The sequence below is a fragment of the Corvus hawaiiensis genome, chromosome 31, assembly GCF_020740725.1.
Source record: "Corvus hawaiiensis isolate bCorHaw1 chromosome 31, bCorHaw1.pri.cur, whole genome shotgun sequence".
Taxonomy (NCBI): Eukaryota; Metazoa; Chordata; class Aves; order Passeriformes; family Corvidae; genus Corvus; species Corvus hawaiiensis.
In genome coordinates, this window is record NC_063243.1 from 387,057 (window position 1) to 414,780 (window position 27,724).

Here is a 27,724-nt window from a genome sequence, read left to right on the forward strand (position 1 = left end):
CTGAAGCATTTGGAAATGCTTCTGCCCCACTGTGAGCTGCCATGCTGTTAGCAGAAGATATTGAAGCCTTCCTGCTCAGGGCATTTCAGTGCCAGGCTCTTCCAAGCACCCCCAGCTCGGCCCTTTGAGCTGAGCATGCGGGCGCTGAGCTGCGCTTTGTCTCATTCCCTTTCCTTCAGAGCAGCGTGTCTTGTCACTCTTTTCCCTTCTGCTGCCCTTGCAGAGCCATCCCTAAACACCTTTTCTCCCTCAGGCCAGGGAATGTCTGGTAAATCTCTGCTAGCCCGGGTCTGGAGCTCTGTCACTTGGCTGCAGCCATGGGTTTCTTGCCAGCCCCGTGTCCAGGGCCGTTCAAACAGGAGGCTGGGTTCAACCCTTGCCCTGTGCTCAACTCTGAATCCTCCTGTTCCATCCAACAAGTTTCATTCTGTAAGAACCGAGCGCTGCTCATCCATTTAGAGGCTCCTTTGGTTAACAAAGCTTTACCTTGATGCCAGGCTTGAACAATCAGAGATTGTGCTGCTGTCAGTTTTCAGGCCTCAGTTCCCATTAAAGCCGGGGCTGCACAATTCTGCAGACAATGAGGCCACTCTCTGGCCACTGGGTTAAACATTTGAGCCCAGGAATTCCTTTGGCATGGCCCTGATGAACATCCCCATGCAATTCAAAATGTTTTTCCCTGTCTGGGAGGGCCAGGGCAGGAGGCTCAGTTAATCTGCTTTTGAAGCCTTGAAACTTGTGCTTTCCTTCTGGTGTCCATGATGGGGTTTCTTGGCTGGCAGGAGAGGAGTGTTGTAGGGAGAGATGCCTGGCTCCAGAAGCGCTGCCTTTAGCAGGGCCTCAGTAAGAGGCTGTAACCCCTTCCTTGCCTCCCTTGGAACAGGGTATTGCTTTTAGACACCACTTGTCCTGGATGCTTCAGAGGAATTTGGAGAGGCTCCATATCTGATTTTCCCTATTTCCCTGGGGCTGCCCACACTTCTGGGTTCCCTTCAGCAGAGGCCTTGGCAGACATTTGACACCAAGGTCCAGCAGCATTAGCCTCTGTATCTCCTTTGACAATATGAATTTGCATTCCCACTTCAGCCACCAAATCCCTTCCCAGTAAGTTACAATCACAAATAGGAACAAACAGAAATTGATGGGTTTCAAACCCATCTCCCACATCTACTAATAGTGGTTGAATAAAACACCCCTGCTTATCTTTCCCACTTATTGCCTGAATAATCAAGGATCTTCTTGACAATTTCCCCCCTTAGGTCTCAGATTCGGAGTGGATCGAGAGGCCCCTGTGTCCATCAGGAGCGGCCTCGTCTCGATGCAGAGGCGCCCTGAATGTTCTCAAGGGCTCTGGTGCGGTGGGTCCCTGGTGTGCTGGGAGCTCTGAGAGCCCTGACAATCCATGTCCATCAGGGGTGGACTTGCTGGTGCTGAGGGTGCTGCTGTCTGTGCTTGCAGTGTCCTTGTGGCCTGCAGCTGGAGCCCTGATTCCTTGGCAGGGGCTGTTTGGGTGGGCTCTGCCGTGCCGAGGAGGGCAATGCCTGTGCCAGGTGCTTGTGGCCGCCGCCGTCCCCTGGGTGCTGGGGCCCCCTTGGGCCCTGCGGTTCATCCCTAGGGGGCTGTAGAAACTCTGCCATGGCCTTTGCCTTCACCTTGGCCTTTTGCTCATCCCTTCTTGCATTCCCCTGCTGAGCCTTTCTGGCCAAGTGCTGCAGGGGCTTCTTGTGCCTCTCCTGCAGCCCCCTCAGTGCCTGTGGGTGCTCATCCTCTGACAGCTGCTGAGCTTTCTGCACAATCATTCGTTTCTCCAGTGACCCAAACAAGATCGATAAAAGAAAATCCTGATCCTTCCACATCCCGCAGCCTCCTGGGGGCCGGGGGCCAGTGCCGGCCCTGCCCGGGGGGTGTTGGGGTCAGGCAGTGCCCGGCGCTGAGCCCCGGCTGCCCCACAGCCCCGGCCCGGCCCCGCAGCTCCCCACAGGCCCCCAGCCCGTGCTGCCCTGTCCTGCTGCTCCCCCCCACAGAGAAACTCCCTGAAATCCTGACCTCCTTGTTTTCCTGTCCTGGAAAGCTGGGATACAAAGGAGGTGGAGCTGGCCCTGAGGATAAGAGGGTTTTGGCCCCTTTTGAGGATAAGATTGTGGAAGGTGCTGGGAAACATAGCAATTCTCACTATTTTTCTCTTCCTGCTCTTTTCCATCTTCCTTTTCCTTTCTTCCCACATAGATTCCTCCTGCTGCTGTTTGCCTTAACCATATTCCTGCACACTCCCTTCAACCAATCCTTTCCCAGCACACCAACACCATCCGTCCCCTGTTGCTGAGACCCCTTCTCAACTTCCCTTTTTACCCCTGCTGGGCGTCCATGTCCTTAATTAGCTCTGGGAGAATGTGCAAACTGCCTCCACCTTGTCCCCTTTTGTATAGGACACGATGTCCATGGTTGTGTTGAGGCTTTGTTGTTGTTCTGGAAGTTGAGGAATTGAGCAGGAGCTTGGCTGAGCAGCAGTGTGTGTCAATCAGTGCCATTTTGTGGAGCTGATGGTTTGTGGTGTCACTTGCTTGTGTCCAAGTCGGTGTGGCTGTGTCCGAGCAGATTGAGAGCATGTGTTTGTAGGGAGGCGTTGCTGTTGTTCCTTGGCTGGGGGTGCCCGGTTTTCGGGCCATCCCCCCTGGAGCAGGGTGTCCCCCCTTGGTGCAGGCGCGGCCCTCAGGCAGCGCTCAGCCAATCAGAAGGCGCGGCGCTGGTGAGTCAGCAGTTGCCAGGCAGAGCCGCAGCGCCCGGCGCTCCCCAGCTGGAGCCCCCGTGTGGCCCGGCCTTGGCGCCCCCCGCGAGGGGAATTTGGGGAGGTGGGAGGGGGGGAGCGCCAAGGCCGGGCCGGCCCGTGCTGTGCTGGCAGAAGTGGCTGCGGCGGGGGCCGAGTGCGGGCAGGAGCGGCCGAGAGCCCAGCGCTGCCGCAGCCCGAGCTGCCGCAGCTGCATCCCTGCTGGTGCTGTGGGATGCGAGAGCTCTGGGGGGCAGAGCGAGCCAGGGGTGGGTGCTGGGCCTGGGGGGAGGAGGAGAAAGGCTGGAGGAGCAGGGCTGGAGAGCAGAATGGTGAAAGGATGGACGTGGGAGCAGCAAGTGGGATTCTGCAGGAGAAGGAGTAGTGTGAGGAAGAGGAGTGTGAGGAAGAATAGGGACACAGGAGGAGGAGGAGGAGGAGCAAGAAGAGGAGGCACTGCAAGGTTCCAGCACTCGCTGTATCTGCAGCCTCCCAGCCCCAGGAGCGTTGCCCCCCTCATCCAGCAGGTGATCAGGGAGGGGGATCCACGATTTTCCCGTGGGTGAATCTTGGTATTTCTGAGGTTTCTTGGTCTCCATGTTGGTGCTTTGGTTTTTTTGTGGGGGCTGAATGTTTATATTTTGGAGGGGGTTTTTTCTGAATCTTGATGTTTTGGAAGTTCTGTGTCTGTGTCTTGGTATTTGTGTGACTTTTGTGCTCAATCTTGGTGTTTTGGAGGTTTTTACGGACACAAGATGCCCCGTGATGGACTTGGGGAGGAGGAACCCCCAGCCCAAGGCGCTCACCTCTTGTTTCTCCCCCCAAACCAGGATTTGTCATTCCCAAGGCGTGGCCGGATGGAGGAGGAGGAAAAGCCCCGGAGATGCCGCACGAGGAGGGGCTGCAAACGCAGCCCAGAGAGATCCAAGGAGGAAAGAGCCCCCCTGTGCCGGGAAGGCGGCCGGAGATCCAGGGGGAGCTCGGAGCTGGGGGAGAAGCCTCAGGGTGGGGAGAAGCCTCACAAGTGCTTGGAATGTGGGAAGGGCTTCAGCCGGAGCTCCAGCCTGAGGGAACACCAGAGGATCCACACTGGGGAGAGGCCCTATGAGTGCAGGGAGTGTGGGAAGAGCTTCACCAACAGCTCTGGTCAGATCCAGCACCAGGTACTCCACACTGGGGAACGGCCCTATGAGTGCTTGGATTGTTGGAAGAGCTTTGGACAGAGCTCCACCCTGAGGGCACACCAGCGCACCCACACTGGGGAGAGGCCCTACGAGTGTTCTGAGTGTGGGAAGGGGTTTCAGAGGAGCTCCAGTCTCCTCGTACATCAGCGCATTCACACGGATGAGAGGCCCTTCCGCTGCCCCGACTGCGGGAAGGGCTTCAAACACAACTCCACCCTCATCAGGCACCGGCGCATCCACACCGGGGAGAGGCCCTACGAGTGTCCTGAGTGTGGGAAGAGCTTCTCCAGGAGCTCTACCTTTACCAAACACCAACGGAGGCACCGCTAAGGGAAGCCCTGTGAGTGCCCCGAGTGCGGGAAGAGCTTCGTGCGCTGCTCCAGCTCCATTCCCCGTGGGAGGATCGGCGTTGGATGATCCCCAGTGACCCCCGTGGGGCAGAGCCCTGGTGACCCCTGTTCCGGGTGATCCGCGCTGGGTGGGGGGAAGGTGTTGGAGAGATTTCTTTGCCTTCTCCTTGTGCTGCTGGGATTTGCTTGGGAATAAATTCCCTCCCTGTGCCCAGGCTGGCTCTGTTGTGCCCGTGCCGGTGCTCGGGGCGGGATCTCTCCCGCTCCTTCTCTCAGCTCCTGGGCCTTTCCTTGTATTTCCTGTCCCTGTGCAGTAGCAGAGGGCAGGGACAGAGCGGTTTTGGTGTCTCCCGGCATCCAGGCAGGGCCAGCCCAGCCCCGGGGGTTGGGAGGGGCTTGTGGTGGTCCCCCGTTTGCGGGACATCCCCACTGGAGGAGGGTGTCCCCCCTTGCTGCAGCCCCAGCCCTCAGGCAGCGCTCAGCCAAGCAGGGAACACCCTCAGCTGGGGCCTCGTTTTTGGGCACACCTGAGCCCCTGGACATCTCCATCCCCATTTTGGGGTGCAGCTGAGCTCCTGGATACCTGGGTCCCCAGTTTTGGGACTCTATTGGGCTTGCACAGCCTGGTTTTGGTAGCGGGGTTGGTTCAGAGGTGGCTTCTGAGAGAAGGATCTGGAAGCTTCCTCCATGTCCTGCAGAGCCAATCCCTGGCGGCTCCAAAGATGGAGGTGCCGGATGCAGAGATGCCCCCACAGCCCCTGGGAAGGAGGGAGGGGTGGGGGGAGGGTGTTTTTAAGGGTCTTCTTTTCCTTCTCATTCTCTTGCTCTTATTTTTTCGGTGTCATCAATTTAATTAATATCTCTTAATTAGAGCCTGATGTGCCTGTTCTGGTGTTTGCTGATGGATCTCTCCCGGTCCTTATCCCCACCCGGGAAGCCTCGGTTCCATTTTCTCTCCCCTGTGCGGCTGCGGGGGGCAGGGACAGAGTGGCTTTGGTGGGTGCCTGGCACCGGGCCAGCGTCACCCCAGGCCATGGGCACCCCTGAGATCCCGCGTCCCTGGGGACACATTTCTGGGCACAGCTGAGCTCCCACCTGCCCAGCACCTCGAGGTTCCCCCTCCAAAAATCCCCACTGCCGGGCCCTCAGCCAATCAAAATCATGGCCAGCGCTGGCCATGGGGCGAGTGGTGGCAGCTGGGGCCGTACTGGTGGCACTGGTGGTGCTGGGAGCCCCCCGGCTGCGGGCACGAAGCTCTCAGGTGAGCGGGGGGGGCGTGACATGATGGGAAAGGGGGGGAGAAGGGGAAGAAGGGGTGATGGGACCCCTAAAATGAGTGAGAGCTGGAGGGGACCCTCAGAGGAAGAGCAGGAGGGGGCTGAAGAGTGGGGGAGAAACGGCTGGGAGGGGGTGGGAAAGTGGGGAAAAGTGGAGGATGGGACCCTAAAAGTGAGCGGGAGTGGGCTGGGGATTGGGGGATTGTGGGGAAAAGGGTGGAAAGGGTGAAAAGGGGGCAATGGGACTCCAAAACTCCTCTGGGGAGCGGCTGGAAATGGCGGGGGAGGGGATGTGAAATAGGGAGAAGGGTGGAAAAGAGGAAGTGGGAGCGCGGGCAGGAGGGTCCCATGGCGGCCGTGGGGCACAGGGGGTGCGGAGCGGGGATCCGGGGTGGCTCCCGGAGCTCTGGGCGTGCTGGGGGCTGCAGGGGGGCACCCCCTGAGCTGTGTCCCGCACACACAGGGGTGTTCCAGGGCATGATGAAGTCCGAGTGTCACTTCATGAAGGGCAGCGAGCGGGTGAGGTTGGTGCAGAGGAGCATCTGACACCGGGAGCAGCAACTGCACTCGCCAGCGATGTGGGGCTGTTGGTGGGGGACACCCCGTGTGGGGAGAAACAGGCGCAGTGCTGGAACAGCCATGCAGCAAGAGTGGGGTACAAAGGGGCTCTGGCGGACAGGCTCTGCCGGCACAACCGCGAGATCGTTGCCCCGTTGCTGGCGGAGCGCAGAGGTGCAGAACGTCGGGCAGAGCGAGTCCCCTCGGGCCCTGCCCTGGGGATGAGCCTGGAGCCCCTCAGCCCCCCTGGAGCCCATCCCCGGGGCCTCTTGTCCTTCCAGGTTCCCCTGAGCTCTCCCAGTCCTTCCCAGTCCTTCCCAGTGTCTCCCAGTGCCCCCGCGCGTGTCCATCCCAGCCGTGCGTGGCGCTGACGCCCCTCAGCCAATGAGAGCGCGTCTCTCTGATGACTCATCAGTTGCCAGGCAGACCCGCAACGCCGACTGCCCCGTGCTGGACTCGGCCTCCCAGTGCCGCGCGCTCCATTCCCAGTCGCTCCCAGTGCCCTCCCAGTGCCTCCCCAGTGCCCTCAATCCACTCCCCTCTCACGAGGGCAGCTCACTTCTCTCAGAACACTCCAACCCAAAGCTGTCTATGCTTCTAGGCCGATCTCTTGTCCTGTTTCTCGGTGTTGGGCATTCCGTCAAGAGCCATCCTTCTTTTTAGCCTTGGCAAAGGGGCTGGGAGAGGGTTTGGGGGATCCTCGGAAGGCAGGGAGCAACTGGGATGGGGGTTGTGGAGTCCTGGAGGAGATGAGTGGGTTTGGCATGTGCTGGAAAGTTTAATGGCATTCTGGACACATTGGGGACGAAAAAAAGAGGGGTTTAGGGGGTCCTGATGGCTCTCTGGGGGGTTTTTTGAGAGGTCCTCACCTCTGTGGACCCCCGACAGATGCCAGCGGACACTGCCCGCAGCAAGATTCTGACGGGGATCGGGGACTTCGTGTTGGGCTTCATCTTCCTGGCGCTGGGGCTCGGCTTTCACTTGCTCGAGGAGGTGACGGGGGGGTCCCGGGGATCGCATCCCCCCTCCCCCAGAGCGTGTGTGCCCCCCCGGGCCCCCCAGCCCGGTGTCACCCCCTTTGCTCTGCCCACAGAGCTCCTGAGCTGCCGGCAGCCGCAGCCCCTCCCCGTGGCCTCGGGCCTGGCCGGGACCCCCCGCTCCATCCCCGCGCTGATTTTGGGGGGGTCGTGTGTCCCCCCCAGCCCCGCTGTCACTCTGCCCCCAGCCGGCTGCTCCCAGTGCTCCCAGTAAGGCTTCCCAGTTCACCCCAGTGCCGTTTATTGGGGGGCAGTGGGAGGGACTCTGGGGAACCCCGCGGGGGAGCCGAGACTGGAGGGGCAAAACCAGCCCTGGGATGGATCAGGAATGGGGACCCCCGTGTGTCCCCCCCGTGTCACCCCGCTCTGGGTGCTGGGAGCCCCCGGCTGCGGGTGAGGAGCTCTTGAGTGAGTGGGGAGGGGCGTGGGGACGATGGGAAAGGTGTCTGAGAGGGGGATAAGGGCCGGGGGGACAGCGGGAAAGGGCTTCCCATGAGAGTCCCTTTGTTTCCCCATTGTTAGGGAAGATGAAGCAGGAAAGCCTTATAAATATGATTGCCTGACAAAAGATTTTGGGAATATGAAAACTATAAGCGACATCGAAATGAAAGCCACTTTTTGAGATACCAAGTCTTAGTTACTGAACAACTGGAAAACAATGGTATGGCCGACTGAAGGTAATCCCCTCTTGATTGAACAATACCCTCTACTTGCAGGCAGGTCCAAGGGTCAGAGCAGACCCTACTAGCTCAGCAGAAGGGGTCCAAAGAGTAGTTTTTAGAAGTTAAGATGTAACACTCTATGGTAATATAAGAACTCTTATAGGCTGTATGTAAATGCTATAGGATTTGTATCTTGTATTAGATTGGTTAGTGACAATTAGAATATTCAGTACAGAAGATGATTTATTGTATTGTAACCAGGACTTCAGACACTCTTACTACACCCTCTTACTCTACTCACTTCTTCTTCTTCTTCACTCTCATTCCTCTCGCTCTCTCTCTCTCTTTACTTACCCGCTCAATCTCTTGCTCTCTTGGGCCTGCTCAGAGCTGTCTGGCAGCTCTAAGCAGTGCCCCTGTACCCACGCCCTTTGCAATAAACCGCATGTTCCAAGATCTGACTTCAGAGATCTCTCGTCTCCGTCCGTTCCGACCGTCCGACCCACCAAAGCACCTACACCCATCATTTGATCTCTTGAGCATTTCCCTGGGACTCTCGGGGGGGCAGAACCTCACGGGGGGGTCCCCAAACCCCTGTCCTTCCCTGGGGGTCTCATGGTGGGTTCTTCCCCACCCAGCAGCTGGTGCTGAGGCGGCCGTGGGGCAGAGAGGGGTGGGAAAGGGGTGTCCGGGGGGTCCCTTGAGCTCCCAACCTGCTGTGGGGTGCTGGGGGCTGCTGAAGGGGGGCACCCCCTGACCTGTCTCCCACACAGGTGTGTTCCATTCCTGGGGAAAAGCCCACTGGCACTTCCTTGATGACAACAACTGGGTGAAGTTCATGGACAGGAACATCTACAACTGGGAGCAATTTGGGCACAGGGGATACCCCAAAATTCGGAGGTGGGATGGAGTTGTTTTGAGGTGGAATTGAGCCGTTTGCAGTGGGATGGAGTCGCTTTGAGGCGCCTTTGATCCCTCTCGGCTTTTGGGGTGCAGAGCTGTGAGGGACTGAAATGTTCCGGGTTAATGGCTCAAACCATTGGCCACCGGCAACAGCAGCGGGGCCTTTGCTGGCCGTGGGCACAGGGAGCGCCCGGGGGCACAGGGGGGAACACCCAGCCCGGAGGGGACGAGCCGGGCCTGGAGCCAGGGAAGGGCAGAGGCCAATGGGAAGCAGATCCGGCCAGGTGGGACAGGGCTTTGGAGCAGGGCAGCGCCCTCCCTTACACAGCTGGCCCAGCTCTGGGAACCCGCCCGGGGCAGGCCCGGGACATGCACACAGAGGGCTGGAGGTTTCCATCCCTTCGCATGGGCCATGCCTGGCTCAGCTGCGCTGCCGGGAGGGGCAGGGCCATGTCTTAGAAGGGGCCATAAACCATCAGAGCCCCCAAAGTGCCCCGGGATCCACAGTGTGACATCGGACACTGCAAAACTCCCCCGGGGGAGGTGCCCGGGTGTTCACCCAAACCTGAACCTGTATTAACCCACGGAACTTGGAGTTTCCGGGGCTTCCCCAGCCCCCACGGGATCCAGCCTGGGACCATCACTTACACCAAGGACAGGGACATTGGAACAACCCAAACCAAAAGTTTTGTTGCTGATCCAGGGCTGCTGACTCTGTATCCTTCTACTCTCATACTTTCTTTGCCCTTATACATTTCCTAAGTGTTACTTTTATGCTTTTAATATTACTGGAGATGGTAACCAAAAGGGCTCCAAACCCCCCCCCAAACACAGCAACCAAACTGTTCTGAAATAAACCCTACAGAGATATATTTATAAACACAGATCTTTCACTGTTGTTTCACTCTAATCTGCCCCAGGGGAGCCATGAACCAGACCCTGGGTTACCCTCGCCTTCAGGGGCGGGGCGGAACATGGGGGAAGCTTCTGGAAGCTGCTGACGGAAGCCACCCCTGGAGGCCCCCTGTTTCCAAAGCCTGGCCATGCAAACCCAGGACACTGGATCCAAACATGGATCACTCAGACGGGGGGACCAGGGCTCTGCCTGTCGTGGTTTGACACAGCTGAGCGTCAAGCACACGAAATCTGTTATTTTTCATAAGGGGAAAATAAGAAAATATTGAGGAAAACTAGAGAGCTGCGAGGCAAAACAGGTTCAAACTTAAACAGTTGCTGTACAAAGAAAAAGTTTATTACCAACAGAATTAAAAGTAAAAGCAAATAACAAGAAATTCAAGCAAACCTCCCCTCTCTTCCAGCACTTCCCTCCTTTTACCCAACTCGCACAAAGGAAGCAGAACATGGGATTTTGGTCAGTGCTGCAGTTCTTGAAAAGTCTCTTTGTTATGCTTAAGGAAAAAAGGGCTTTCTTCTGCATCATGTGGTTCCCAAAGTGCCACCAACAGCAGACCCGCCCAGAAAGAAACAATCTGCTGTGGTGTAAAACATCTCTTGGGCGTGCCCAGCCCCTGCCTTGGAGGGATCTCTGCTGAGAGAAGAGATTTTGTAATCGCCCAGCAGGACTCGCTGGAAAGGCAACCACTTCTTTGGTCACAGCGAGAAAAGACAGACCCACAGTCCTTTAGGAGACCCTATGCAGATCCTTTGTAACCCATTGGCCTTTACCCATCCCAGATCCTTTGTAACCCATTGGCCTTTACCGATCCCCTGTATCCCTATAAAGCCAGCCCTCTGCCCCTGCGAGGAGAGAGAGCTGCTGCCGTCCCTGGCTTTCCCCTTCGCTGGAGTACGGACCAACAATAAAGCTACTCTGTGCGGAACCAGCCACACGAGTGTCTTGTCTCTCTCTCTGGTCTGGCTTGGCCTGGAGGCTGCCCTGCAGAGCTGAGCTGGAATCACGAGCTGATAATCACTAAAGAGCTGACAGTCTCTGCACAGGCCCTCCTGCCAGCAGCTGAGGTAAGACATCGAGCCTCGGGAAGGCGATTCCTTTCGGGACCATCTCCCCGGACTGGGCACCTCTTCCTGGGTCAGAGCCACTGACCCCATCACCAGCTGTAATAATCTCTGCCCTGAAAAATCTCACAGTTCCTTCACACCGCCAGACAGGGGCCATCACATGGCGTTATTAATCTTTTTAAGGATTAATTACTTTGGCCTGAACACAAAGGGTTTTGGGGTTTTTTTGTGAAAGGAAGTCTCTAAAAGTCTCTCAATACTTCTATATAGCCTGGCATAGGCACTTTTCATAATTTTCACGGGCCACGGGTGAACTTTTCATCCCGCCATGTACTCCAAATGGATCAAAGAGACAAACAGTTTGTGATATTACAGTTTCTTACCACGGCCTGCAGGAAGGTTTTTGAGATACGCACGAGAATCGTGGCACCGCCCTCTTTTCTCCCATCTCCATGTTCAGCTCCGTCCCACAGGACTTGCTTTCTCTTCTCTCTGACTCCGAAATTGCCACCTTGAAGAGTGTTCTTGTTCGGGCTTTACGGTGGAGAAAGCCTCGCTCCCTTTGTGCTGCTGGCTGCGTGGTGTCCTCTTCAGTTCAGCGCGGAGTGTGCTGGCTGCAGACAGGAGGCTCCGCCGGCTCCCGCTGGCTCCGCCGGCTCCGCGTGGAGGGGAGAGGGACCCGCCGGTCCCAGGGAGCCGCGCCGGATGGGTTTAGCTGTGAGCAGTCCATGGCTGGCTTTAGCTGCCTGCGGCTCTGGGACAGTTCCCCCCCAGCAGTGACACAGGCTCTGTGCCGCGGCGTTGGGAAAGGAGGGGGTGCAGGGGCCCTGGCCCGGCGGGGCCCGGAGGCTCCAAGGCCGCCCCACCTTCGGCAGGAGAGCTGGAACGAACGGAATTCCTGCCTTTCCATGTGGTTTAAATGTGTAAATTGTGAGAAGCATCATTAGTCTAAAAGACTGTCCCTCAACTCAGGGTCAACCCACTCCACCAGCTCTGCTGGAAGTGGGCAAGGGCACCAGAAACCCCAAGGCCCAGCCAGTGCTGCTTCTGGAGGTGCTGGGAGCGGCCAGGGAGGCAGCCCCAAACTGAGGGATAGGAAGGTCTCTTCCGGCCTGGATGAATCCGGGACTTGGGGATCACCCCGGGCCAGGTGCAGCAGCTGGCACTTGGCCTTGTGAGGCCTCGTAAGGTTCTCGTTGTGCCACTTCTCAAGCTTGCCCAGGTCCCTGTGCACAGCCAAATCCTGCCATGGTGCCCCTGCCACGCTCAGCTGCCCATCCCCTGCAAACATGCTGAGGGGGAGCTCGAGCCCCTGGGATAAGACTGGGAGAGATCCCTCAGCAAACACCAGCACGGGCACAACAGACTCAGCCTGGGCACGGGGAAGGAATTTATTACCAACCAAATCCCAGCAGCACAAGGAGAAGGCAAAGAAATCTCTCCAACACCTTCCCCCCACCCAGCGGGGATCACCCGGAACGGGGGTCACCAGGGCTCTGCCCAACGGGGGTCACTGGGGATCATCCAACGCCGATCCTCCCACGGGGGATGGAGCTGGAGCAGTGCACGAAGCTCTTCCCGCACTCGGGGCACTCGCAGGGCTTCCCTTAGCGGTGCCTCCGTTGGTGTTTGGTCAAGGTAAAGCTCCTGGAGAAGCTCTTCCCACACTCGGGACACTCGTAGGGCCTCTCCCCGGTGTGGATGCGCTGGTGCTTGATGAGGGTGGAGTTGTATTTGAAGCCCTTCCCGCAGTCGGGGCAGCGGAAGGGCCTCTCTTTTGTGTGAATCCACTGATGTACGAGGAGATTGAAGGTGGTCTGAAGCCTCTTCCCACACTCCCCACACTCATAGGGCCTCTCCCCAGTGTGGGTTCGCTGGTGCTTTCTCAGGGCAGAGCTCCAGCTGAAGCTCTTCCCACATTCCAAGCACTCATAGGGCCCTTCCCTGGTGTGGATCATCTGGTGCCGGATCAGGTGGGAGCTCTGTCCAAAGCTCTTCCCACATTCCCCACACTCATAGGGCTTTTCCCCAGGGTGGATCTTCTAGTGTTCCCTCAGGCTGGAGCTCCACCTGAAACCCTTCCCACATTCCAAGCACTTGTGGGGCTTCTCCCTGCCCTGAGGCTTCTCTCCCAGCTCCGAGCTCTGCCTGGATCTCCAGTCGCTTTCCCGGCACAGGGGGGCTCTTTCCTCCTTGGATCTCTCTGGGCTGCGTTTGCAGCCCCTCATTGTGCAGCATCTCCGGAGCTTTTCCTCCTCCTCCATCCGGCCACGCCTTGGGAATGACAAATCCTGGTTTGGGGGGAGAAACAAGAGGTGAGTGCAGTGGCTTGGGGGTTCCTTCTGCCCAAATCCATCTCCAGAAGTCTCTGGGCATCTTGTGTCAATGAAAATCTTCAAGATACTAAAATCCAGCAAAAAAAACCCCCAAACACGAAGACAAGGCCACAAAACTCCAAAAATCTCAATATCCAGGAAAAAGCCCTTCCAAAATATGAAGATTCTACCCCCCACAATAACCAAACCGCCAACATTTAGCTCAACTAACCTCAGAAACACCAAGGTTCACTCCTCCCCTCCAAAACTCAAGGTTCAGCCCAAATAATGCTGATTCAAACCAAAAACTCCGAGATTCAGCAAAAAATACCCTCCCCAGAGTTCCCCCTCTGATTCACCACTTTGGGCTCTGGGTCATTTTCCCTCTCTTGGCTTCTGGGGTCCTGTGTATTTTGAGGTTCCCCCCTATGCGGGGTTCCCACCTTCTCTGGGCTATCAGGGGTCTGGGGAATCCCAGGGGTCCCCCCTTTCCAGGCTCCCCACTTCGGTGTCCAGGGGGTCCCCGGTTCCCCTGCTCTCCATCCTCCCCCTCCCTTCAGGCTGCCAGGGGTCCCCCAGCTCCGGGATTGCCCCTCTCCGCTCTTCCCACTCCGTGGCTCTCGAGTTTCCCCCAAACCTGGCTCTCCCAGGCAGTCCCCGAAACCGGTGTCCCCAAAACCAGTGTCCCTGAAACTGGTGTCCCCCTCACGCCGCACCGGCACCGGGCGATCGCCACGTGGTACCAGAGCCTGACCCAGGGAGACCAACCCACATATGGGGGGAGACCCCGCATCCCCCCACCCACAGCCGGGGCTCTGCCGTGAGCTGTCAGCGGAAACCGCCCAAAAAACCCTCCCAGGGTCCACACAAGGTATTTGGGGTGAGCTTCCCCTCCCCGGTCCCCTGCGGAATGCGGGGGGGCGATGCTCCCGGGGCGGGGAGCTGCAGATACGGGGAACAATGGACACACGTGCTGCCTCCTCTTCCTCTTCCTCCTGTTCCTGCTCCTCCTCCTCCTCTATCCCTCCTCTTCCTCCCACTCCTCCTGCACTTCCTCCTTCTGCTCCTCCTCCTGTCCGTTCTCCCCCTTCTCCTTCATCCCTCCTCCTCCACCCCTGCTCCTCCTCCCCCCAGGCCCAGCGCCCACCCTTGGCCCCCTCCCCCCAAACCCATCGCATCCCATGGGAGGAGCAGGGATGGAGCTGGGGCCGGTCGGGCTGGGGCAGCACTGGGCTCTTGGCTGCTCCCAGCTGCTGTGGGGGAAGCCAGGAAGGGGAAAAGAGGGAAGATTGTTGTGTGGAGAAAAAAGTTTGGTGCTTGTGGTCACACTACCTGGGGATTTGGACCCCTTTTGTCTCACTGCAAGAGCCTGGGGATTTTGGAGGGGGAATACAGAGATGGGTGTGGGATGCCAAGGGATTTTGGGGACAGGGTGAGGGGTTGTGGGAGCCGCTTCCTGGGGGGGCAGTCAGGCCAGAGACCCCTGGTCTGGACTCCTGGTCTGGGCATTCCAGCTCCCATTTTCTGCTCTCTTCCTCCCTTTTTCCCACCTCTCTCAATATTTTCCCATCGTCCCCACCACACCCCTGAGACACTCACATTCACCTGAGTCCCACTGCCCCCAGACACGGGAGCTCCCAGCACCACCAGTACCACCAGTACGGCCCAGCTGCCAGCACACGCCCCATGGCCAGTGCCAGGCAAGTGCCGCCAGCCTCAAAGCAGCCGCGCTGTGCCGTGGAGGGGTCCCCATGGCCCTGCCCCACGCGGCACTGGGAGCACCAGTCTGGACCAGTGCAGAGCACGGGTGGGCGGCGTCAGAACCCACGAAAGTGGTTCCACCACAAGCCATTTAGAACCCCCCAAACTGGTGGAAAGCATCAGGATCCTCCCAAAAAAGGCCTCACCTCCGCCTCAGAAAATGACTGGGGATTCTCCCAAATCCGTTTATAACTCCCCCAAAACTGGTGGAAAGCAGCGGGATCTACCCTAAAATGGGCTCCCCATGTCCTTCCCTGTGGGCCGCACTCCAAGTGCAAGAGCCAGGTGTGTCCCCCCTCCCAGTAACACATCCCTCAGGATTGGAGGGTGCCCCAAAACCTCCTCAGGAACCAGATCACCCAAACCTCTTCATCCCAGCATGTGTCTGTTTCCTTCCAGACCCCATCCCAGCCATCCTCCCTCTCCCAAATACAGCCCCATTCTTAGGGGGCCAGAGCTGCTTCTGGGGGCATCAGTGAGTGCAGGGGATCCTTTATCCCCCTCGTGCAGCTCCAAGCTGCCGAGGGCAAAGCCCTGGTTTCTAGGGCTGTGCCAGCTCCCCAAATCTGTCGGATTTAATGCCCAAGTGTGGCCGGGACACGGCCCCGGGAGCTGTGCTAATGCCCGGCGGTGCCCGGGAGGGTCTGAGGAGAGGAGAGTTCATAAGGCCGAGGCGGCGGCAGCGGGAGCCGCGGGGCCCGGCCCGTGGGGGCGGCCGGGGGTGAAAAGTGCGCGGCGACCCCAGCGCGGTGCCCGAGGGCTGAGCGGAGCTGGTCGGGAGCAACCCCCGGAACCCCCCGGTGCCCGAGGGCTGAGCGGAGCTGCTCGGGAACACCCCGCTCGTCTCCGCCGCTCCAAGCCGCTTTCCCGGCTCCGGCTGCCGCCGCCGCCCGGCCCCGGCGCGGTCCCGCGGGGTCGCCGCTCGAGGCGCAGCTGGAGGGGCTCGATCCGGGCCGCGCCCCGCCCGTCCCTCGCTGCGGCTCCTTCGGTGACGCGGGGATGCCGAGATTCCCGGGTGAGGCTCTTTTATTGCATTTTATTCCATTCTCTCTATTTTTTTGTTTTTCTATTCACACCTCTCTCCCTCCTCGGCGCTGCCCTTCTGGCCGCACCCGACAGCGCCCGTCCCGCCGTGCGGCTCTTCAGTGACACCGGGCGCCGCGAACATCCCAGTGCAGTTTTTTATTTTATTTTACTCCATTCTCTGGATTTTATTCTACTCACCCCCCGCCCTTCCCTCGGTGCAACTCCTTCAGACGCGGGCGGGACAGACGCGTCTCCGTACGGCTCTTTGATTGTATTTTATTCTCTTCTCTGTATTTCCTTTCGTTCCCAGCTCTCCCGTCCCGCGGAGCGGCTCCTTCAGGGACCCGGGGCGGCACAAACCCCTCGGGGCGGCTCCAGCAGAGCCCCGCCCGCCGCCGCTCCCCGAGGCCTCCTCGCTGCTCCCCGGCCATCGGACACCGCAGGCCGACCCGGCCCCTTCCTCCTCTTCTTCTTCCTCCTCCTCCTCCTGCCGGGATTCAGCCCCCGCCGCCGCCCGGCTCCTTCTGCCGCTCCTGCCCGGCACGAAGCGGCGGTGCCGCTGACGGGGCCGGAGCGCGGCTGCCCCGCGACTGCCCCGCGCCTCAGGGCCGGGCCGGGGAGTGACCGCACGGCTGGGGAGGGACCCCCGCTGGACACGGCAAGGATTCCTGTCCCTCAGGGGGAAGCACGAACTCACCGAAACTCCCATCCCTTCTCCGTGCGCCGCTGGCCACAGGAGGGAGGGAAACGGGGATTGCGCTGGAGTTTTACATTCAATCCTTACAAAGCAGAGTCCCAGACGGAGCTCCGCTTTCAGCTTCCAACGAGGGAATCCAACGGGAGCGCTGGCGCTTCTGTAACCTCAAGCTCTTCCTTGATACTCGACACTTTAGTTCTGGCCATAGGAAGCCCTTCAGCAGCAATGTCTCTCCCAGCCACTGGTTTCTGGCTCACACCCAGCTCGGAGTTTGGACAAGAAACCCAAAGTCCTAGGAGAAGCAGCTCTGCTGTTACTTTCTTTTTTCAGAGTTCTCTTTTATTATATTTTACCTATAATCTATATTTTACTGGTTTTTTTTCTTTTTCTAAAATCTCGTGTTTATTCTCTCTTTGCCCCCTCCAGCCCTTGTCCCCCTCCCGGAGGTTTGTGGGGCGCTGCTGTCCCTCAGCCCTTCCTGCCCCGGCACCCGCGGCCGCTCCGGTGCCCTCAGGCCCCGGCTCGAAGCGAAACCACAAAACCCTCTGGAAAGAAAGCCGGTCTGGGCGAAAACCCTGCAGGGGGGATTGAATCCCAGGGACAGCGATTGCTGAGAGTTGGAGATTCCAAATGCTCCAAGGGGCCCGAGGGAACCGCGCTGCGGCCTCGGGGCCTCCCTGGGGCACCGTGGGGATCCCCGAGCAGAGCGACTCTTCCCACCCCCCAAAATCCGCAGCTTTGGATCAGCTGAGGAAAAGAGCTGGAAAAAGGGGCTGGAAAGGGGCTGGAGCCCGAGGGGACCCCTCAGCCATGGCCCGGAGCAGCCACAGGAAAATACCCCAGAAAGCAAGGAAATCGATGGAAGTAATGAGGAATTTTTGAACTCTTCCTGCTGCTGTTTCCAGAAGGTCCCGGCCGAGTCCTGCCGGGAGGAGCCGGGGGCGGGGAGGGGCCTCAGGGCTTAATTGGGGAGAAAAGTTGAATTGGGGCAAGGAAACTTTAATGGTGGGGAGAAAATGTGAACGGAGGGGATTTGAATGGGAGGGGATGATTTGAATTGGGCAGAGAAAATGAAGTGGGGGAGGAGCCCCCCAGCCCTCGGCTGTGCCCCGAAGGTGCTGCCAGCGGTTCCCCTGCTCCCACCCCCCGGACTGGGGGCGCGGAGCTGCCGCTGCTCCCCGGGAATGCCACGGGATAAAAACTCCACTCAAGCTTTTATGCTCCCAGTCATTCCCAGTAAGATCCCAGTTGCCCCCAACATGGTCCCACTTGTTCCCAGTCATGCCCTATATGGTTCCTTTCACTCTCAGTCCCTCCCAGTAGAGTCAGGTACGGCCCCAGTCACTTCCAGTATGAACCCAGTCAGTCCCAGGCAGACAAGCCTTGTCTCCATCCCACTGCAAACAGCTCAATTCCACCTCAAGACAACTCCATCCCACCTCCAAATTTCGGGGTATCCCCTGTGCCCAAATTGCTCCCAGTTGTAGATGTTCCTGTCTATGAACTTCACCCAGTTGTTGTCATCAAGGAAGTGCCAGTGGGCTTTTCCCCAGGAACGGAACACACCTGTGTGGGAGACAGGACAGGGGGTGCCCCCCTCCAGCAGCCCCCAGCACCCCACAGCAGGTTGGGAGCTCAAGGGACCCCCCTGGACACCCCTTTCCCACCCCTCTCTGCCCCACGGCTGCCTCAGCTCCAGCTGCTGGGTGGGGAGGAATCCCCCATGAGACCCCCAGGGAGGGACAGGGGTTTGGGGAGCCCCCCGTGAGGTTCTGCCCCCCCCGAGAGCCCCAGGGAACAGCTCAAGAGATCAAGTGATGGGGACACGAAGGGACTCCCATGAGAAATCCTTTCCCGCTGTCACCCCGGCCCTTATCCCCCTCTCAGACACCTTTCCCTTCGTCCCCGCGCCCCTCCCCACTCACCCGAGAGCTCCTCACCCGCAGCCGGGGGCTCCCAGCACCCAGAGCGGAGTGACACGGGGGGGACACACGGGGGTCCCCATTCCTGATCCATCCCAGGGCCAGTTTTGCCCCCCAATCTCAGCTCCCTCGCGGGGTTCCCCAGAGTCCCTCCCCAGTGTCCTCCAATAAACGGCACTGGGGTGAACTGGGAAGCTTTACTGGGAACACTAGGAGCAGCTGGGCAGGGGCAGAGTGACAGCGGGGCTGGGGGGGACACACGACCCCCGCAAAATCAGCGCGGGGACGGAGCGGGGGGTCCCGGCCGGGCCTGAGGCCACGGGGAGGGGCTGCGGCCGCCGGCGGCTCAGGAGCTCTGTGGGCAGAGCAAAGGGGGTGACACCGGGCTGGGGGCCCGGGGGGGCACACACGCTCTGGGGGAGGGGGGATGCGATCCCCGGGACCCCCCGTCACCTCCTCGAGCAAGTGAAAGCCGAGCCCCAGCGCCAGGAAGATGAAGCCCAACACGAAGTCCCCGATCCCCGTCAGAATCTTGCTGCGGGCAGTGTCCGCTGGCATCTCTGGGGGTTCTGCAGAGGTCAGGACCTCCTAATAAAACCCCCTAGAGAGTCATCAGGACGCCCCAAACCCCTCTTTTTTTCCTCCCAGATCTGTCCAGAACGCCGTTAAACTTTCCAGCACATGCCAAACCCACTCTCATCTCCTCCAGGACTCCACAAGCCCCATCCCAGTTGCTCCCTGCCTTCCGAGGATCCCCCAAAGCCTCTCCCAGCAGCTTTGCCAAGGCTAAAAAGAAGGATGGCTCTTGACGGAATGCCCAACACCGAGAAACAGGACAAGAGATCGGCCTAGAAGCATAGACAGCTTTGGGTTGGGGTGTTCTGAGAGAAGTGAGCTGCCCTCGTGAGAGGAGAGTGGATTGAGGGCACTGGGGAGGCACTGGGAGGGCACTGGGAGCGACTGGGAACGGAGCGCGCGGCACTGGGAGGCCGAGTCCAGCACGGGGCAGTCGGCGTTGCGGGTCTGCCTGGCAACTGATGAGTCATCAGAGAGACGCGCTCTGATTGGCTGAGGGGCGTCAGCGCCACGCAGGGCTGCGATGGACACGCGCGGGGGCACTGGGAGACACTGGGACGGACTGGGAGAGACTGGGAGAGACTGGGAGAGCTCAGGGGAACCTGGAAGGACAAGAGGCCCCGGGGATGGGCTCCAGGGGGGCTGAGGGGCTCCAGGCTCATCCCCAGGGCAGGGCCCGAGGGGACTCGCTCTGCCCGACGTTCTGCACCTCTGCGCTCCGCCAGCAACGGGGCAACGATCTCGCGGTTGTGCCGGCAGAGCCTGTCCGCCAGAGCCCCTTTGTACCCCACTCTTGCTGCATGGCTGTTCCAGCACTGCGCCTGTTTCTCCCCACACGGGGTGTCCCCCACCAACAGCCCCACATCGCTGGCGAGTGCAGTTGCTGCTCCCGGTGTCAGATGCTCCTCTGCACCAACCTCACCCGCTCGCTGCCCTTCATGAAGTGACACTCGGACTTCATCATCCCCTGGAACACCCCTGTGTGTGCGGGACACAGCTCAGGGGGTGCCCCCCTGCAGCCCCCAGCACGCCCAGAGCTCCGGGAGCCACCCCGGATCCCCGCTCCGCACCCCCTGTGCCCCACGGCCGCCATGGGACCCTCCTGCCCGTGCTCCCACTTCCTCTTTTCCACCTTTCTCCCTATTTCACATCCCCTCCCCCGCCATTTCCAGCCGCTCCCCAGAGGAGTTTTGGAGTCCCATTGCCCCCTTTTCACCCTTTCCACCCTTTTCCCCACAATCCCCCAATCCCCAGCCCACTCCCGCTCACTTTTAGGGTCCCATCCTCCACTTTTCCCCACTTTCCCACCCCCTCCCAGCCGTTTCTCCCCCACTCTTCAGCCCCCTCCTGCTCTTCCTCTGAGGGTCCCCTCCAGCTCTCACTCATTTTAGGGGTCCCATCACCCCTTCTTCCCCTTCTCCCCCCCTTTCCCATCATGTCACGCCCCCCCCGCTCACCTGAGAGCTTCGTGCCCGCAGCCGGGGGGGCTCCCAGCACCACCAGTGCCACCAGTACGGCCCCAGCTGCCACCACTCGCCCCATGGCCAGCGCTGGCCATGATTTTGATTGGCTGAGGGCCCGGCAGTGGGGATTTTTGGAGGGGGAACCTCGAGGTGCTGGGCAGGTGGGAGCTCAGCTGTGCCCAGAAATGTGTCCCCAGGGACGCGGGATCTCAGGGGTGCCCATGGCCTGGGGTGACGCTGGCCCGGTGCCAGGCACCCACCAAAGCCACTCTGTCCCTGCCCCCCGCAGCCGCACAGGGGAGAGAAAATGGAACCGAGGCTTCCCGGGTGGGGATAAGGACCGGGAGAGATCCCTCAGCAAACACCAGCACGGGCACATCAGGCTCTAATTAGAGATATTAATTAAATTGATGACACCGAAAAAATAAGAGCAAGAGAATGAGAAGGAAAAGAAGACCCTTAAAAACACCCTCCCCCCACCCCTCCCTCCTTCCCAGGGGCTGTGGGGGCATCTCTGCATCCGGCACCTCCATCTTTGGAGCCGCCAGGGATTAGCTCTGCCAGACAGGAAGCTTCCAGATCCTTCTCTCAGAAGCCACCTCTGAACCAACCCCGCTACCAAAACCAGGCTGTGCAAGCCCAATAGAGTCCCAAAACTGGGGACCCAGGTATCCAGGAGCTCAGCTGCACCCCAAAATGGGGATGGAGATGTCCAGGGGCTCAGGTGTGCCCAAAAACGAGGCCCCAGCTGAGGGTGTTCTCTGCTTGGCTGAGCGCTGCCTGAGGGCTGGGGCTGCAGCAAGGGGGGACACCCTCCTCCAGCAGGGATGTCCCGCAAACGGGGGACCACCACAAGCCCCTCACAACCCCCGGGGCTGGGCTGGCCCTGCCTGGATGCCGGGAGACACCAAAACCGCTCTGTCCCTGCCCTCTGCTACTGCACAGGGACAGGAAATACAAGGAAAGGCCCAGGAGCTGAGAGAAGAACCGGGAGAGATCCCGCCCCGAGCACCGGCACGGGCACAACAGAGCCAGCCTGGGCACAGGGAGGGAATTTATTCCCAACCAAATCCCAGCAGCACAAGGAGAAGGCAAAGAAATCTCTCCAACACCTTCCCCCCACCCAGCGCGGATCACCCGGAACGGGGGTCACCAGGGCTCTGCCCAACGGGGGTCACTGGGGATCATCCAACGCCGATCCTCCCACGGGGGATGGAGCTGGAGCAGTGCACGAAGCTCTTCCCGCACTCGGGGCACTCACAGGGCTTCCCTTAGCGGTGCCTCCGTTGGTGTTTGGTCAAGGTAAAGCTCCTGGAGAAGCTCTTCCCACACTCGGGACACTCGTAGGGCCTCTCCCCGGTGTGGATGCGCCGGTGGGTGATGAGGGTGGAGTTGTGTTTGAAACCCTTCCTGCAGTCGGGGCAGCGGAAGGGCCTCTCATCCGTGTGAATGCGCTCATGTACGAGGAGGTGGGAGCTCCTCTGAAACCTCTTCCCACACTCAGAACACTCATAGGGCCTCTCCCCAGTGTGGGTGCGCTGGTGTGCCCTCAGGGTGGAGCTCTGTCCAAAGCTCTTCCAACAATCCCCACACTCATAGGGCCTTTCCCCAGTGTGGACCACCTGGTGCTGGATCAGACCAGAGCTGTTGGTGAAGCTCTTCCCACACTCCCTGCACTCATAGGGCCTCTCCCCAGTGTGGATCCTCTGGTGTTCCCTCAGGCTGGAGCTCCGGCTGAAGCCCTTCCCACATTCCAAGCACTTGTGAGGCTTCTCCCCACCCTGAGGCTTCTCCCCCAGCTCCGAGCTCCCCCTGGATCTCCGGCCGCCTTCCCGGCACAGGGGGGCTCTTTCCTCCTTGGATCTCTCTGGGCTGCGTTTGCACCCCCTCCTCGTGCGGCATCTCCGGGGCTTTTCCTCCTCCTCCATCCGGCCACGCCTTGGGAATGACAAATCCTGGTTTGGGGGGAGAAACAAGAGGTGAGCGCCTTGGGCTGGGGGTTCCTCCTCCCCAAGTCCATCACGGGGCATCTTGTGTCCGTAAAAACCTCCAAAACACCAAGATTGAGCACAAAAGTCACACAAATACCAAGACACAGACACAAAACTCCCCAAACATCAAGATTCAGACAAAACCCCCCTCCAAAATATAAACATTCAGCTCCTACAAAAAAACCAAAGCACCAACATGGAGACCAAGAAACCTCAGAAACACCAAGATTCACTCCCAGGAAAATCGTGGATCCCCCTCCCTGATCACCGGCTGGATGAGGGGGGCAACGCTCCTGGGGCTGGGAGGCTGCAGATACAGCGAGTGCTGGAACCTTGCGGTGCCTCCTCTTCCTGCTCCTCCTCCTCCTCCTCCTGTGTCCCTACTCTTCCTCACAATCCTCTTCCTCACACTACTCCTTCTCCTGCAGAATCCCACCTGCTGCTCCCACGTCCATCCTTTCACCATTCTGCTCTCCAGCCTTGCTCCTCCAGCCTTTCTCCTCCTCCCCCCAGGCCCAGCACCCACCCCTGGCTCGCTCTGCCCCCCAGAGCTCTCGCATCCCACAGCACCAGCAGGGATGCAGCTGCGGCAGCTCGGGCTGCGGCAGCGCTGGGCTCTCGGCCGCTCCTGCCCGCACTCGGCCCCCGCCGCAGCCACTTCTGCCAGCACAGCACGGGCCGGCCCGGCCTTGGCGCTCCCCCCCTCCCACCTCCCCAAATTCCCCTCGCGGGGGGCGCCAAGGCCGGGCCACACGGGGGCTCCAGCTGGGGAGCGCCGGGCGCTGCGGCTCTGCCTGGCAACTGCTGACTCACCAGCGCCGCGCCTTCTGATTGGCTGAGCGCTGCCTGAGGGCCGCGCCTGCACCAAGGGGGGACACCCTGCTCCAGGGGGGATGGCCCGAAAACCGGGCACCCCCAGCCAAGGAACAACAGCAACGCCTCCCTACAAACACATGCTCTCAATCTGCTCGGACACAGCCACACCGACTTGGACACCAGCAAGTGACACCACAAACCATCAGCTCCACAAAATGGCACTGATTGACACACACTGCTGCTCAGCCAAGCTCCTGCTCAATTCCTCAACTTCCAGAACAACAACAAAGCCTCAACACAACCATGGACATCGTGTCCTATACAAAAGGGGACAAGGTTGAGGCAGTTTGCACATTCTCCCAGAGCTAATTAAGGACATGGACACCCAGCAGGGGTAAAAAGGGAAGTCGAGAAGGGGTCTCAGCAACAGGGGACGGATGGTGTTGGTGTGCTGGGAAAGGATTGGTTGAAGGGAGTGTGCAGGAATATGGTTAAGGCAAACAGCAGCAGGAGGAATCTATGTGGTAAGAAAGGAAAAGGAAGATGGAAAAGAGGAGGAAGAGAAAAATAGTGAGAATTGCTATGTTTCCCAGCACCTTCCACAATCTTATCCTCAAAAGGGGCCAAAACCCTCTTATCCTCAGGGCCAGCTCCACCTCCTTTGTATCCCTGCTTTCCAGGACAGGAAAACAAGGAGGTCAGGATTTCAGGGGGTTTCTCTGTGGTGGGGAGCAGCAGGACAGGGCAGCACGGGCTGGGGGCCTGTGGGGAGCTGCGGGGCCGGGCCGGGGCTGTGGGGCAGCCGGGGCTCAGCGCCGGGCACTGCCTGACCCCAACACCCCCCGGGCAGGGCCGGCACTGGCCCCCGGCCCCCAGGAGGCTGCGGGATGTGGAAGGATCAGGATTTTCTTTCATCGATCTTGTTTGGGTCACTGGAGAAACGAATGATTGTGCAGAAAGCTCAGCAGCTGTCAGAGGATGAGCACCCACAGGCACTGAGGGGGCTGCAGGAGAGGCACAAGAAGCCCCTGCAGCACTTGGCCAGAAAGGCTCAGCAGGGGAATGCAAGAAGGGATGAGCAAAAGGCCAAGGTGAAGGCAAAGGCCATGGCAGAGTTTCTACAGCCCCCCAGGGATGAACCGCAGGGCCCAAGGGGGCCCCAGCACCCAGGGGACGGCGGCGGCCACAAGCACCTGGCACAGGCATTGCCCTCCTCGGCACGGCAGAGCCCACCCAAACAGCCCCTGCCAAGGAATCAGGGCTCCAGCTGCAGGCCACAAGGACACTGCAAGCACAGACAGCAGCACCCTCAGCACCAGCAAGTCCACCCCTGATGGACATGGATTGTCAGGGCTCTCAGAGCTCCCAGCACACCAGGGACCCACCACACCAGAGCCCTTGAGAACATTCAGGGCGCCTCTGGATCGAGACGAGGCCGCTCCTGATGGACACAGGGGCCTCTCGATCCACTCCGAATCTGAGACCTAAGGGGGGAAATTGTCAAGAAGATCCTTGATTATTCAGGCAATAAGTGGGAAAGAGGAGCAGGGGTGTTTTATTCAACCACTACTAGTAGATGTGGGAGATGGGTTTGAAACCCATCAATTTCTGTTTGTTCCTATTTGTGATTGTAATTTACTGGGAAGGGATTTGGGGGCTGAAGTGGGAATGCAAATTCGTATTGTCAAAGGAGATACAGAGGCTAATGCTGCTGTACCTTGGTGTCAAATGTCTGCCAAGGCCTCTGCTGAAGGGAACCCAGAAGTGTGGGCAGCCCTAGGGAAATAGGCAAAATTAGATATGGAGCCTCTCCAAATTCCTTTGAAGCATCCAGGACAAGTGGTGTCTAAAAGCAATACCCTGTTCCAAGGGAGGCAAGGAAGGGGTTACAGCCTCTTACTGAGGCCCTGCTAAAGGCAGCGCTTCTGGAGCCAGGCATCTCTCCCTACAACACTCCTCTCCTGCCAGCCAAGAAACCCCATCATGGACACCAGAAGGAAAGCACAAGTTTCAAGGCTTCAAAAGCAGATTAACTGAGCCTCCTGCCCTGGCCCTCCCAGACAGGGAAAAACATTTTGAATTGCATGGGGATGTTCATCAGGGCCATGCCAAAGGAATTCCTGGGCTCAAATGTTTAACCCAGTGGCCAGAGAGTGGCCTCATTGTCTGCAGAATTGTGCAGCCCCGGCGTTAATGGGAACTGAGGCCTGAAAACTGACAGCAGCACAATCTCTGATTGTTCAAGCCTGGCATCAAGGTAAAGCTTTGTTAACCAAAGGAGCCTCTAAATGGATGAGCAGCGCTCGGTTCTTACAGAATGAAACTTGTTGGATGGAACAGGAGGATTCAGAGTTGAGCACAGGGCAAGGGTTGAACCCAGCCTCCTGTTTGAACGGCCCTGGACACGGGGCTGGCAAGAAACCCATGGCTGCAGCCAAGTGACAGAGCTCCAGACCCGGGCTAGCAGAGATTTACCAGACATTCCCTGGCCTGAGGGAGAAAAGGTGTTTAGGGATGGCTCTGCAAGGGCAGCAGAAGGGAAAAGAGTGACAAGACACGCTGCTCTGAAGGAAAGGGAATGAGACAAAGCGCAGCTCCGCGCCCGCATGCTCAGCTCAAAGGGCCAAGCTGGGGGTGCTTGGAAGAGCCTGGCACTGAAATGCCCTGAGCAGGAAGGCTTCAATATCTTCTGCTAACAGCATGGCAGCTCACAGTGGGGCAGAAGCATTTCCAAATGCTTCAGCAATCCCTGCATCAGTTCTTAAGGCATGTTTGGAACAAACAATTCCAAGATATGGATTGTGGAAGCAACAGACACAGACAGGGGAACTCATTTTACAGGAAAGATCCTTCAGGCCATTCTGGCTGCTTTAGGAACACAGTGGCACCTCCAAATGCCCTGGCACCCCCAGAGTTCGGGTCGGGTAGAAAGAATGAATGGGGAATTAAAGAAACACCTTCTGAAGCTGCTGAGAGAAACCAAGATGCCACGGCTACGGCTGCTGCCATTGGCTTTGGCAAGAAGAAGAGCCAGACCCAGGGCAGATACTCAATTACCTCCCCTGGAATTGAGGTTTTCAATTCCTCAAACTGGGAGTTCCCGACCTAGTGGGGGGTGGAGATCAGGGATGTGTGTTTCAAGCAGTCTGTGGCCGCAATCCTGTCTCGTGTGAAATCTCTTCCACAGGAAGCTCGGCTGGCACAGACCCTGCCTTGGCACTTTGCTGCCCACAACATCCAACCAGGACATCGGGTCCTGCCTGAGGAGCGCAAAGAAGCACCACTGGTGGCCAAGGGCGTGGCCCATTCCAAGTGTCCCCGAGCACAGAAACAGCCGCCAGCACATCTGAACACGGGGGGACCCCTCACCCTCGCCTCAAGCTCTCTGAAGCCCCGCGGATTTGCACTCCCCGGCTGCAGGAGGACCATGCGAGGCCGCCACTGACCCTGCACAGAAGGGGCCGCAGCAGCAGCCAGGGCTCCACAGCGGGGGAAGCCCCGGGGGCTGCCCACGGATCCTCTGCTGGAATAGTCTGGCTGGGCACCTCCTCTGGCATCTCCAGGCACTGGGGGCCAATCCTCGCTGGCACCGGGCGACCTTCAGAGCTTTCTGTGCCTGCACTCGCCACAGCTGCTGCGCGAGACAGCGGGAGAATTCCACTCTGGCTCTCAGTTACACTCACACTCTGGGCTGGGCGGGATTCGATTGATGGAAAATATACCAAGTTCAGAATTGGTTTAAAATTTTATTTCGCTACTCAGGCTTGCTTTGCCTCTGCCTTGGCGAAAGGAATTTGAAAGTGTTTGTTAAGGGATGTTACACCACTCAACAGAGATGAGCTTAACATCTCAACAGACTGGGAATAGCCCAAAAGATACCCAAAAGATAACGCCCATCAACAAAACATCAACGCCCATCAGCAAACACCAAGGAACAGCTACCCCAGACACTGCCCCCGGCACAGCTGGAGACCCCTGCTCTGGAAAAGGCTGAGAAGGAAATCAAGGAGTGTGCACCTAATTAACATCAGAGGCCAAGCAATCCGGGGCCAATAGGAAACCAAATACTAAGAACTACCCAACTTGGAACCAATGAACATTAAACCGACGGATTTCTATGGGTTTAGACTGTATAAAGTTGAGGAAAAATCGAGTAAAACTCGTGTGCCATGGAATGATTTTCTCTGCACACCCGGGTTACGTGTCCATGAAATGATTTCTGTTGCACATCCTGGCCAGAATAAAGTAATGCCTTGATCCTCTAATACTAAAAAGGTTGTTGTAGAGTTTTTGTTCTTCCCACAGTTTCAGTGACATGATTGCACCATTAGAATGTTTTTTCTTAATAATACTACTTTGATATTGTCAGCTGGGTTTGGGCCAAACGTGTGAGAGTCAATTTTTAGTCCAAGGAGAAGAACCAAAAATCTTTATTGCTTTGG

General features: G+C 58.7%; 1 pseudogene; it reads right to left on the reverse strand.

The window, feature by feature from the left end:
* Nucleotides 1-27,724, reverse strand: part of LOC125318702 — an 84,931-nt pseudogene that overhangs the window by 7,847 nt on the left and 49,360 nt on the right.